Raw genomic sequence first — 13,584 nt, 5'->3', positions numbered from 1 at the left:
TTCAGCGGTCCCAGCGTCTCCTATGTGATGTATATTCAGCGGTCCCAGCGTCTCCTATGTGATGTATATTCAGCGGTCCCAGCGTCTCCTATGTGATGTATATTCAGCGGTCCCAGCGTCTCCTATGTGATGTATATTCAGCGGTCCCAGCGTCTCCTATGTGATGTATATTCAGCGGTCCCAGCGTCTCCTATGTGATGTATATTCAGCGGTCCCAGCGTCTCCTATGTGATGTATATTCAGCGGTCCCAGCGTCTCCTATGTGATGTATATTCAGCGGTCCCAGCGTCTCCTATGTGATGTATATTCAGCGGTCCCAGCGTCTCCTATGTGATGTATATTCAGCGGTCCCAGCGTCTCCTATGTGATGTATATTCAGCGGTCCCAGCGTCTCCTATGTGATGTATATTCAGCGGTCCCAGCGTCTCCTATGTGATGTATATTCAGCGGTCCCAGCGTCTCCTATGTGATGTATATTCAGCGGTCCCAGCGTCTCCTATGTGATGTATATTCAGCGGTCCCAGCGTCTCCTATGTGATGTATATTCAGCGGTCCCAGCGTCTCCTATGTGATGTATATTCAGCGGTCCCAGCGTCTCCTATGTGATGTATATTCAGCGGTCCCAGCGTCTCCTATGTGATGTATATTCAGCGGTCCCAGCGTCTCCTATGTGATGTATATTCAGCGGTCCCAGCGTCTCCTATGTGATGTATATTCAGCGGTCCCAGCGTCTCCTATGTGATGTATATTCAGCGGTCCCAGCGTCTCCTATGTGATGTATATTCAGCGGTCCCAGCGTCTCCTATGTGATGTATATTCAGCGGTCCCAGCGTCTCCTATGTGATGTATATTCAGCGGTCCCAGCGTCTCCTATGCGATGTATATTCAGCGGTCCCAGCGTCTCCTATGCGATGTATATTCAGCGGTCCCAGCGTCTGCTATGCGATGCATATACAACGGTCCCAGCGTCTTCTATGTGATGTATATACATCACATAGAAGACACTGGGACTGTTGTATATACATCACATAACAGACACTGGGACTGTTGTATATACATCACATAACAGACACTGGGACTGTTGTATATACATCACATAACAGACACTGGGACTGTTGTATATACATCACATAACAGACACTGGGACTGTTGTATATACATCACATAACAGACACTGGGACTGTTGTATATACATCACATAACAGACACTGGGACTGTTGTATATACATCACATAACAGACACTGGGACTGTTGTATATACATCACATAACAGACACTGGGACTGTTGTATATACATCACATAACAGACACTGGGACTGTTGTATATACAACAGTCCCAGTGTCTGTTATGTGATGTATATACAACAGTCCCAGTGTCTTCTATGTGATGTATATACAACAGTCCCAGTGTCTTCTATGTGATGTATATACAACAGTCCCAGTGTCTTCTATGTGATGTATATACAACAGTCCCAGTGTCTTCTATGTGATGTATATACAACAGTCCCAGTGTCTTCTATGTGATGTATATACAACAGTCCCAGTGTCTTCTATGTGATGTATATACAACAGTCCCAGTGTCTTCTATGTGATGTATATACAACAGTCCCAGTGTCTTCTATGTGATGTATATACAACAGTCCCAGTGTCTTCTATGTGATGTATATACAACAGTCCCAGTGTCTTCTATGTGATGTATATACAACAGTCCCAGTGTCTTCTATGTGATGTATATACAACAGTCCCAGTGTCTTCTATGTGATGTATATACAACAGTCCCAGTGTCTTCTATGTGATGTATATACAACAGTCCCAGTGTCTTCTATGTGATGTATATACAACAGTCCCAGTGTCTTCTATGTGATGTATATACAACAGTCCCAGTGTCTTCTATGTGATGTATATACAACAGTCCCAGTGTCTTCTATGTGATGTATATACAACAGTCCCAGTGTCTTCTATGTGATGTATATACAACAGTCCCAGTGTCTTCTATGTGATGTATATACAACAGTCCCAGTGTCTTCTATGTGATGTATATACAACAGTCCCAGTGTCTTCTATGTGATGTATATACAACAGTCCCAGTGTCTTCTATGTGATGTATATACAACAGTCCCAGTGTCTTCTATGTGATGTATATACAACAGTCCCAGTGTCTTCTATGTGATGTATATACAACAGTCCCAGTGTCTTCTATGTGATGTATATACAACAGTCCCAGTGTCTTCTATGTGATGTATATACAACAGTCCCAGTGTCTTCTATGTGATGTATATACAACAGTCCCAGTGTCTTCTATGTGATGTATATACAACAGTCCCAGTGTCTTCTATGTGATGTATATACAACAGTCCCAGTGTCTTCTATGTGATGTATATACAACAGTCCCAGTGTCTTCTATGTGATGTATATACAACAGTCCCAGTGTCTTCTATGTGATGTATATACAACAGTCCCAGTGTCTTCTATGTGATGTATATACAACAGTCCCAGTGTCTTCTATGTGATGTATATACAACAGTCCCAGTGTCTTCTATGTGATGTATATACAACAGTCCCAGTGTCTTCTATGTGATGTATATACAACAGTCCCAGTGTCTTCTATGTGATGTATATACAACAGTCCCAGTGTCTTCTATGTGATGTATATACAACAGTCCCAGTGTCTTCTATGTGATGTATATACAACAGTCCCAGTGTCTTCTATGTGATGTATATACAACAGTCCCAGTGTCTTCTATGTGATGTATATACAACAGTCCCAGTGTCTCCTATGTGATGTATATACAACAGTCCCAGTGTCTTCTATGTGATGTATATACAACAGTCCCAGTGTCTCCTATGTGATGTATATACAACAGTCCCTGTGTCTCCTATGTGATGTATATACAGCAGTCCCTGTGTCTCCTATGTGATGTATATTCAGCAGCTCCAGCTGTTACATTAAGGGTGAGTTACCATAATTAATTTTTTTACTAAATATACCAGGGTATTTTTCAAGGTGATTATCTTTGTGTGACCCCCGAATAATGGTAGAAATTTCCAAATGCCCACGGATGGAAAAAGGTTCCCCACCCCTGCCTTAACCAAAAGGAAGATCTTAAAAAGACTCAAGAAACGCTTTGTGTTTCTTAAAATGGATCCCTGCACACATCAGAGTGAACTATTTTGCTATGAATGTTCGATATGTTTGTGACAACAAAAAATTGTTAAAGCCGCTGGCAGTAAAAGATACTAAAGCTCATCACAGCAGCCAGTTTCTCCAGACCTTAGTGGAAAATGTTCTGCAAGATTATGAACTCAAAAAAGAACAGGTTCCTGCTATTGTAACTGATAATACTTCAAACATGATAAGTACAATTAAACTGATAAATGAGAATAATGAAGGTGAACAGCAGCTAGAAGAACATTTCACATTCAGTGTGTTGGACATGGAAGGCCACAGTCCTGTTTTCATAACGGAGGAACAAACAAATATTATAGAAGACCAGCAAAATGCTTCTTTACAATTAGATGATCTTGTTGAAGCTGCTTCACACCTCTTTCCTATTTATCACATGCGCTGTGTTGTGAACACGCTGCAGCTGGCAATAAGATTGTCTGCAAAATGGACGTGCTGGAACTCTGATTAGCAAAGTGAGGAATTTGGCTATTGCTGCCAGAACCCATAAAAATTGCTTCCATCTTGAAGAGACATGCTGGAAAAGGGGCAATTGTGGATCCAGCCACTCGGTGGGGCAGCACCTATTGAGAGATTGCTTGAGCTAAAACACTTCCTTGTAGATATGGCCAACCCTCAGGTAACACCACATGAAGGTCAATGGACACAGGTGGCTGAATTGAAGGAATTGCTTCATCAGCCACTTACAGTGACTAAAAAGTTACAAGCGGAGGATTTAACTCCTGGCATTTTTATAAAGGAGTGGAAGAACTTGTTGTTTTGCCTGTCCAAAAGAGGAGGTTTAATCGCAGATGGCATTGCTGCTTCAATAAAACAGAGCGACACACTGCTATTAGAAAATAAAAATTTTCTGGCAGCTGTTTATGTGGACTCGAGTCATCGTATAGTGCTGGATGATCAACAGCTTACTAAAGGAAATGAAGCTCTGATTAAGGTAGCAGTTAGGATGAGTGGGCTACAGGACGCCAAGAGCAAGAGGACTTGGGTCCTGCCAGTGCTGCTGCCGTTTCTTCATCCTCATTAGATGAGGAGTTTGATTTCGACAAGTATTTGGACGACACTGAGCAGGCAAAGCGTTGCTGCAGGGAAAAAGATTTCACTCCCATAGAAAACAGACAGACCATGTTTCAGCAAAACTTTTCACTTGCTCTCAAAGTAGAAGAGTTCAATCCTTCATCACAACTGACACTGCACGAGGCAATTCCTTTACACCCTGAAATTGTTAGAGTTGTTGCCCATTTGGTTACTGCTTTGCCACCAACCCAAGTTAGTGTAGAGAGGTTGTTCTCTAGCCTGAAAATAATTAGGTCAGATTTGAGGTCATCTATAAAGGAGGATCTGATGGATGCGATACTATTTCTCAGAACAAATTCATAGACTGCACAAATGTTATGCAGTACGTTTTTGTTGAAAACTGCTTTTTCCACTTACTGCATAGTGTATAATAAATTGTAAATATGCAAAAGTTTTTTTGTTCTAAAGTTGTTTTCCAATAAATATATTTTATGTTCTAAATGGCTTGATTATTGTGTCATAATAACGATTAAGAGTCTGATGTTACCATTTTACTACAGTAAATTTATCACTTAAACATGAGCCATGTAAAAGGGAGTCTGAGCAGTGGAGTAGGAGTCATGGAAATTGAGTTGTCGGAGGTTTGGCTTACCGACTCCACAACCCTGCTAAAAATCTGTTATCTCTAAATATGTTTCGGATGCAAGCACATGGATTTCTGCAAGCCCAATTCAGATGAGTATCAAAACTTTCTGCAACAAATCTGCCCTATCAGAATATAACCTAACAAAACTCTGGATCAGTACAAGGTTAACAGGACCTGTTGGTCCTTACAGTACACTAAATGTATGTAACACCTCTGAAAAAGTGTTTTCTACATATCTCAAGCTGCATGTAAATGGCGTGGTCAGGTCCGACAGGCGAATTCAGATTGTGCTCAGCATTGCCTTGGCCCCTTAAAATGCTGCATATTCTATATGGATGGATGTTTATGTCATCCATACTGTGCTAGAAGTCTTACACCTGCATAGTGGAATCAGATCTGTGCAGGCGCTCCTCACTATGTCCTACTTAACAGCCTGGGAGATGGAGAAGTTCAAGTCAAGCCAGAGCGAGACCTATCCATGTGTGGATGGCGTAAAGACGTCATCCACTTCCATCTGGAAAGAAGAGGCAGCATTTGGAGGGACCGTGCGGCACGGAGTGTGATTTGGGTTTGCCAACAATTTACATGCAGTGTGTGACCTGAATAAAACACTTTCTCTGATGTATACAGGGGCACATCTAAGGATATAAAGGGGTTATAGGAACCCCATTCACATTATTTTAAAGCTGATGGGCAGATTTTATAAGGCAAAAAAACTAGTGACAGGTCCCTTTAAGCCCTTCCTGACATCCGACGTACTATCCCGTCCATGGGACCCGGGCCCCTATGCCCATGGATGGGATAGTACTTCTACCGCGATCAGCGGCGCCCACGTGGTGAGCGCCGCTGATCGCGGCCGGGTGTCAGCTGATTATCACAGCTGACACCCGGCACAATGTGTCAGGGGCGGTCACGGACCGCCCCTGACACGTTAACCCCTTGCACACCGCGATCAAACACGATCGCGGTGTACCGGGAGTTAAAGGGAAGCATCGGCAGTGAGGGGGCTCCCTCCGTGCTTCCGAGCCCCCCACAGCAGCGCAATGTGCAGCGCTGCTGCGGGGGGCTCTTTCCCTACAGGCCCCCGGATCCAAGATGGCGACGGGGGCCTTCGGGGGCCTGCAGGAAGCTGGCTTCCTCAGTGCCTGCAAAGCGCAGGCATGAGGAAGCCTTCGGCACTGCCTGTGACAGATTGCTGATCTGTCACAGTGATCTGTGATGTGACAGATCAGCGATCTGTCACAGGACAGTGATGTCCCACCTGGGACTATGTAATAAAGTAAAAAAAAAAAATAAAAAAAGTGTAAAAATAATTTTAAAATAATCGCCAAATAAATTAGTAAAAAAAAAAAAAAAAAAATATTCCCCAATAAATTCATTTTTTGAAAATAAAAAAAAACAAAAACAATAAAAGTACACATATTAGGTATCGCCGCGTCCGTAACGACCCGCCCTATAAAACTGTCCCATTAGTTAACCCCTTTAGCGAACCCCTTAAAAAATAAAAAACTAAGCAAAAAATAATGATTTATTATCATACCGCCAAACAAAAAGTGTAATAACGCGCGATCAAAAAGACGCATATAAATATCCATGGTACCGCTGAAAACGTCATCTTGTCCCGCAAAAAACGAGCCGCCACACAGCATCATCAGCGAAAAAATAAAAAAGTTATAGCTCGCAGAATAAAGCGATGCAAAAGTATTTATATAAAATAGTTTTCATTGCATAAAACCGACAAAACATAAAAAAAGACCTAAATGAGGTATCACTGTAACCGTACTGACCCGAAGAATAAAACCGCTTTATCAATTTTACCGCACGCGGAACGGTGTAAACGCACTCCCCCAAAAGAAATTCATGAAACGCTGGTTTTTGTTCATTCTGTGTCCCAAAAATCGGAATAAAAAGCGATCAAAAAATGTCACGTGCCCGAAAATGGTACCAATAAAAACGTCAACTCGTCCCGCAAAAAATAAGACCTCACATGACTCGGTGGGTCAAAATACGGAAAAATTATAGCTCTCAATATGTGGTGATGCAAAAACTATTTTTACAATAAAAAGCGTCTTTAAGGCTGGTTTCACATTTGCGTTAAAACAACGCTGCGCCCTGCGTCGTAAAGCACCGCCCCGGCTCCCTGCCCGCCCCATCCGGGATCACCGCCTACTTTCGCATTTGCACGCATGCGATCGGCGCACCCTATCTTTAGCATAGGGTGCGCAGATCATGCGCTGCCAGTGTGAAAGTAGCGTGCTGCGCACTTTTGACGGTGCGCCGTGCGCGCCGAAATGCAGCATGCAGCCTTCCAAGCTCTGCCATGCGCCCAAACAGTGTTTTACCCCCACATGTAGGGTATCAGCCTACTCAGGACAAATTGCAAAACAATTTTGGGGGTCCAATTTCTCCTGTTACCCTTAGGAAAATAAAAAATTGGGGGCAAAAATATCATTTTTGTGGAAAAAAATGATCTTTTTATTTTCACGTCCGAGCGTTATAAACTTCTGTGAAGCACTTGGGGGTTCAAAGTGCTCACCACACATCTAGATAAGTTCCGTGGGGGGTCTAGTGTCCAAAATGGGGTCACTTGTGGGGAGTTTCAATAGTTTAGGTACATCAGGGGCTCTCCAAACGCACATGACACCCGCAGACCATTCCATCAAAGTCTGCATTCCAAAATGGCACTGCTTCCCTTCCGAGCCCCGACGTGTGTCCATACAGTAGTTTTCTCCCACATATGGGGTGTCAGCGTACTCATGACAAATTGGACAACAACTTTTGGGGTCCAATTTCTCCTGTTACCCTTGAGAAAATGAAAAAATTGGGGACTAATTGATCATGTTTGTGGAAAAAATAAGATTTTTTTATTTTCATGCCCAGGCATTATAAACTTCTGTGAAGCCCTTGGGGGTTCAAAGTGCTCACCACACATCTAGATAAGTTCCTTAGGGGTTCTCGTTTCCAAAATTGGGTCAATTGTGGGTGTTTCCACTGTTTAGGTACATTAGGGGCTCTCCAAAGGCAACATGACACCCGCAGACCATTCCATCAAAGTCTGCATTCCAAAACATAGTAACATAGTAACATAGTAATTAAGGTTGAAGGGAGACTTTAAGTCCATCTAGTTCAACCCATATCCTATCCTAACTTGCCCTAACATGTTCTGTAAAGCACTGGGGGGTTCAAAGTGCTCACCACACATCTAGATAAGTTCCTTGGGGGGTCTAGTTTACAAAATGGTGTCATTTGTGGGGGTTTCCACTGTTTAGGTACATCAGGGGTTTTCCAATCGCGACATGGTGTCCGATCTCAATCCCAGCCAAAAACGTCAAATGGCGCTGCTTCCCTTCCGAGCTCTGCCATGCGCCCAAATAGTGGTTTACCCCCACATGTGGGGTATCAGCGTACTCAGGACAAATTGGACAATAACTTTTAGGGTGCTGTTACCCTTGGAAAAATAAGAATTGAGGGTGAAAAGATCATTTTTGTGGAAAAAATATGATTTTTTATTTGTACCGCTGTACGTTATAAACTTCTGTAAAGCCCTTGTGGGTTCAAAGTTCTCACCACATATCTAGATAAGTTCCTTGGGGGGTCTAGTTTCCAAAATGGGGTCACTTGTAGGGGGTTTCCACTGTTTAGGTACATCAGGGACTCTCCAAACGTGACATGGCGTCCGATCTGAATTCCAGCCAATTTTGCATTGAAAAAGTCAAACGGCGCTCCTTCCATTCTGAGCTCTGCCATGCGCCGAAACAGTCGTTCCCCCCCCACAAATCAGGTATCAGCGTACTCAGGACAAATTGCACAATAACTTTTGCAGTCCAATTTCTCCTGTTACCCTTGGTAAAATAAAAAAAATTGAACTTGAAGTATTTTTTTTGTGAAAAAAATTAGATGTTCATTTTTTTTTTAAATATTCAAAAAAAATTCCTGTGACGCACCTAAAGGGTTAATAAACTTCTTGAATGTGGTTTTGAGCACCTTAAGGGGTGCAGTTTTTAGAATGGTGGTACTTTTGGGTATTTTCTATCATATAGACCCCTCAAAGTGGCTTCAAATGTGATGTGGTCCTAAAAATAAAATGGTGTTGTAAAAATGAGAAGTCGCTGGTCAACTTTTAACCCTTATAACTTCCTAACAAAAAAAAAAAATGTTGGTTCCAAAATTGTGCTGATGTAAAGTAAACATGTGGGAAATGTTATCAAGTTTTTTGTGTGCCGTATCTCTGTGACTTAAGGGCATAAAAATTCAAAGTTGGAAAATTGCGAAATTGTCAAAATTTTTGCCAAATTTCCGTTTTTTTTCACAAATAAACGCAAGTTATTTGAATGAAATTTTACCACTAACATGAAGTACAATATGTCACGAGAAAACAATGTCAGAATCACCGGGATCCATGGAAGCGTTCCAGAGTTATGACCTCATAAAGGTACAGTGGTCAGAATTGTAAAAATTGGCCCGGTCATGAACGTGCAAACCACCCTTGGGGGTGAAGGGGTTAAAGAGAACCTGTCACCTGAAAAAAAAAAAAAATACTTCACCCGCACATATGGGTTAAATCTGCAGGTTAATATGCTGGTCGGTGCTTGGCCCTGATGCTGGGAGGAAATTAACTTTATACCCCCCAGCGTACTGGTTTCAGTTACGGGGTGACGGCATATAGAGTTATAGTATAGAGAGCAGCGGCGGCAACTGCGGCCCCGACTGACTGATAGCAGGATCACTATTAGGGCCGACAGTCAGTAAGTGCTGGGGGTGCGATTACTGAGGTCTGTGAAAGAACCCACATCAGCACCGCCCCTGTAACTGAAATCAGAACACTGTTTATTCCGGAGGGGAATACAATTAATTTCACGCCAGTGGGGGACTAAGTGCCGGCGACCGGCAGGTTCACAACGCTTTAACCTGCAGATTAACCCCATATCTGCAGACTAGCAGCCATTTTTCATGTGATAAGTTCCCTTTAAAAGGATTGTCAGTGACTGATAATGACGAGCTCTCAGTATAGGCCCTCATCCCTGGATCTGTGGGGGGCTTACACCCTGCAGCCCCATAGTCAGCTGTTAGGATGGGCTATAGCAGCAGGAGCTGACCCCTCCAGTGTCACACAGACAGCAGCCCCTGCACACAGGCGGGTAACAGCTGGGGCAGGATGGGCTATAGTAGGCAGGAGCCGGCCCCTCCTCAGTGACACAGGCGGGTAACAGCTGGGGCAGGATGGGCTATAGCAGGCAGGAGCCGGCCCCTCCAAAGTCATACAGGCAGCAGCCCTTGCACACAGGCGGGTAACAGCTGGGGCAGGATGGGCTATAGCAGGCAGGAGCCGGCCCCTCCACAGTCAGAAGCCCCTGCACACAGGCGGGTAACAGCTGGGGCAGGATGGGCTATAGCAGCAGGAGCCGGCCCCTCCACAGTCACACAGGCGGGTAACAGCTGGGGCAGGATGGGCTATAGCAGGCAGGAGCCGGCCCCTCCACAGCCACACAGGCAGCAGCCCCTGCACACAGGCGGGTAACAGCTGGGGCAGGATGGGCTATAGCAGGCAGGAGCCGGCCCCTCCACAGTCACACAGGCGGGTAACAGCTGGGGCAGGATGGGCTATAGCAGGCAGGAGCCGGCCCCTCCACAGCCACACAGGCAGCAGCCCCTGCACACAGGCGGGTAACAGCTGGGGCAAGATGGGCTATAGCAGGCAGGAGCCGGCCCCTCCACAGTCACACAGGCGGGTAACAGCTGGGGCAGGATGGGCTATAGCAGGCAGGAGCCGGCCCCTCCACAGTCACACAGGCAGCAGCCCCTGCACACAGGCGGGTAACAGCTGGGGCAGGATGGGCTATAGCAGGCAGGAGCCGGCCCCTCCACAGTCACACAGGCGGGTAACAGCTGGGGCAGGATGGGCTATAGCAGGCAGGAGCCGGCCCCTCCACAGCCACACAGGCAGCAGCCCCTGCACACAGGCGGGTAACAGCTGGGGCAGGATGGGCTATAGCAGGCAGGAGCCGGCCCCTCCACAGTCACACAGGCGGGTAACAGCTGGGGCAGGATGGGCTATAGCAGGCAGGAGCCGGCCCCTCCACAGTCACACAGGCGGGTAACAGCTGGGGCAGGATGGGCTATAGCAGGCAGGAGCCGGCCCCTCCACTGCCACACAGGCAGCAGCCCCTGCACACAGGCGGGTAACAGCTGGGGCAGGATGGGCTATAGCAGGCAGGAGCCGGCCCCTCCACAGTCACACAGGCGGGTAACAGCTGGGGCAGGATGGGCTATAGCAGGCAGGAGCCGGCCCCTCCACAGCCACACAGGCAGCAGCCCCTGCACACAGGCGGGTAACAGCTGGGGCAGGATGGGCTATAGCAGGCAGGAGCCGGCCCCTCCTCAGTCACACAGGCGGGTAACAGCTGGGGCAGGATGGGCTATAGCAGGCAGGAGCCGGCCCCTCCACAGCCACACAGGCAGCAGCCCCTGCACACAGGCGGGTAACAGCTGGGGCAAGATGGGCTATAGCAGGCAGGAGCCGGCCCCTCCACAGTCACACAGGCGGGTAACAGCTGGGGCAGGATGGGCTATAGCAGGCAGGAGCCGGCCCCTCCACAGTCACACAGGCAGCAGCCCCTGCACACAGGCGGGTAACAGCTGGGGCAGGATGGGCTATAGCAGGCAGGAGCCGGCCCCTCCACAGTCACACAGGCGGGTAACAGCTGGGGCAGGATGGGCTATAGCAGGCAGGAGCCGGCCCCTCCACAGCCACACAGGCAGCAGCCCCTGCACACAGGCGGGTAACAGCTGGGGCAGGATGGGCTATAGCAGGCAGGAGCCGGCCCCTCCACAGTCACACAGGCGGGTAACAGCTGGGGCAGGATGGGCTATAGCAGGCAGGAGCCGGCCCCTCCACAGTCACACAGGCGGGTAACAGCTGGGGCAGGATGGGCTATAGCAGGCAGGAGCCGGCCCCTCCACTGCCACACAGGCAGCAGCCCCTGCACACAGGCGGGTAACAGCTGGGGCAGGATGGGCTATAGCAGGCAGGAGCCGGCCCCTCCACAGTCACACAGGCGGGTAACAGCTGGGGCAGGATGGGCTATAGCAGGCAGGAGCCGGCCCCTCCACAGCCACACAGGCAGCAGCCCCTGCACACAGGCGGGTAACAGCTGGGGCAGGATGGGCTATAGCAGGCAGGAGCCGGCCCCTCCTCAGTCACACAGGCGGGTAACAGCTGGGGCAGGATGGGCTATAGCAGGCAGGAGCCGGCCCCTCCACAGCCACACAGGCAGCAGCCCCTGCACACAGGCGGGTAACAGCTGGGGCAAGATGGGCTATAGCAGGCAGGAGCCGGCCCCTCCACAGTCACACAGGCGGGTAACAGCTGGGGCAGGATGGGCTATAGCAGGCAGGAGCCGGCCCCTCCACAGTCACACAGGCAGCAGCCCCTGCACACAGGCGGGTAACAGCTGGGGCAGGATGGGCTATAGCAGGCAGGAGCCGGCCCCTCCACAGTCACACAGGCGGGTAACAGCTGGGGCAGGATGGGCTATAGCAGGCAGGAGCCGGCCCCTCCACAGCCACACAGGCAGCAGCCCCTGCACACAGGCGGGTAACAGCTGGGGCAGGATGGGCTATAGCAGGCAGGAGCCGGCCCCTCCACAGTCACACAGGCGGGTAACAGCTGGGGCAGGATGGGCTATAGCAGGCAGGAGCCGGCCCCTCCACAGTCACACAGGCGGGTAACAGCTGGGGCAGGATGGGCTATAGCAGGCAGGAGCCGGCCCCTCCACTGCCACACAGGCAGCAGCCCCTGCACACAGGCGGGTAACAGCTGGGGCAGGATGGGCTATAGCAGGCAGGAGCCGGCCCCTCCACAGTCACACAGGCGGGTAACAGCTGGGGCAGGATGGGCTATAGCAGGCAGGAGCCGGCCCCTCCACAGCCACACAGGCAGCAGCCCCTGCACACAGGCGGGTAACAGCTGGGGCAGGATGGGCTATAGCAGGCAGGAGCCGGCCCCTCCACAGCCACACAGGAGGGTAACAGCTGGGCTCTCCCACTGGGCGCGTCCCGGGGCCTGCAGGGAGCGGCGCAGACATTACACGGCCGGCAGTGACGGGCAGGGCCCCGAGGCTCGTCCTGTACCTGCCGCCATACACTGAGCGCTCCCTTCATAACAACCTGTCACTCCCGCCTGTCACCCTTTCCACCGCCGCCATATTACCCAGCCTCCCGTACGGTCTCTCCCAGCGCTGCCCTCTCCGCCCTCAGCCTGCACTTCCCGGGGCCAGTCTCCCCTCACACCTCACCTGCCTCCCTCTGTTCTCGCCGTTCCTCTCACTCCGCGGCCATGTTGCGCACGCTCCACCCTCGCACGTCAAATCGCGCGACCCGCCCATTGGCTGACACGGAGACCACGTGAGCAGCGCCTCAACATCCGGACCCGAGTCTGCGCACGTGAGGGGGCGGAGCAGGTAGGATAAGGTAGCGGGGCAGTGAGGAGAGACGCATCAGGCCGGGGGGCGGGGCGACCACCAGACAGTAGGCGGGGCGACCACCAGACGGTAGGCGGAGCAGCGCGCACGTCACCCTGAGCACATAGGGCTGCCATGGGGCGAGCCCTGTTTACATGGATGATGCTCCCCCGAGATCAATGATGCTATGATCAGAAGCCTGGTTACACTGAACGCGCGTTCTTAAAGGGGTTGTCCAGGTTCATACCGACTGTCTGCAGTCACTCTTAAGTAACTGCAGC

General features: G+C 49.1%; 1 protein-coding gene across 2 annotated transcripts in view; it reads right to left on the bottom strand.

The window, feature by feature from the left end:
• MFSD14A (major facilitator superfamily domain containing 14A) overlaps positions 1 to 13,290 on the bottom strand; it is a 71,692-nt gene extending 58,402 nt beyond the window's left edge. The window contains exon 1 of one of the 2 annotated variants that reach the window (XM_073571639.1): positions 13,139 to 13,290. The gene's annotated coding sequence lies outside the window, so the exon portion shown is untranslated. The remainder of the gene's footprint in view (positions 1 to 13,138) is intronic. The other variant, XM_073571640.1, reaches the window with a different exon arrangement.
• Between the last annotated feature and the right edge of the window lie 294 nt (positions 13,291 to 13,584).

Source organism: Dendrobates tinctorius, unplaced genomic scaffold, assembly GCF_039654945.1.
Source record: "Dendrobates tinctorius isolate UK_male_01 unplaced genomic scaffold, ASM3965494v1 ptg000029l, whole genome shotgun sequence".
NCBI classification, from domain to species: domain Eukaryota; kingdom Metazoa; phylum Chordata; class Amphibia; order Anura; family Dendrobatidae; genus Dendrobates; species Dendrobates tinctorius.
Note: the sequence above shows the minus strand (reverse complement) of the source record. Positions and strands in the feature narration are given on the sequence as shown.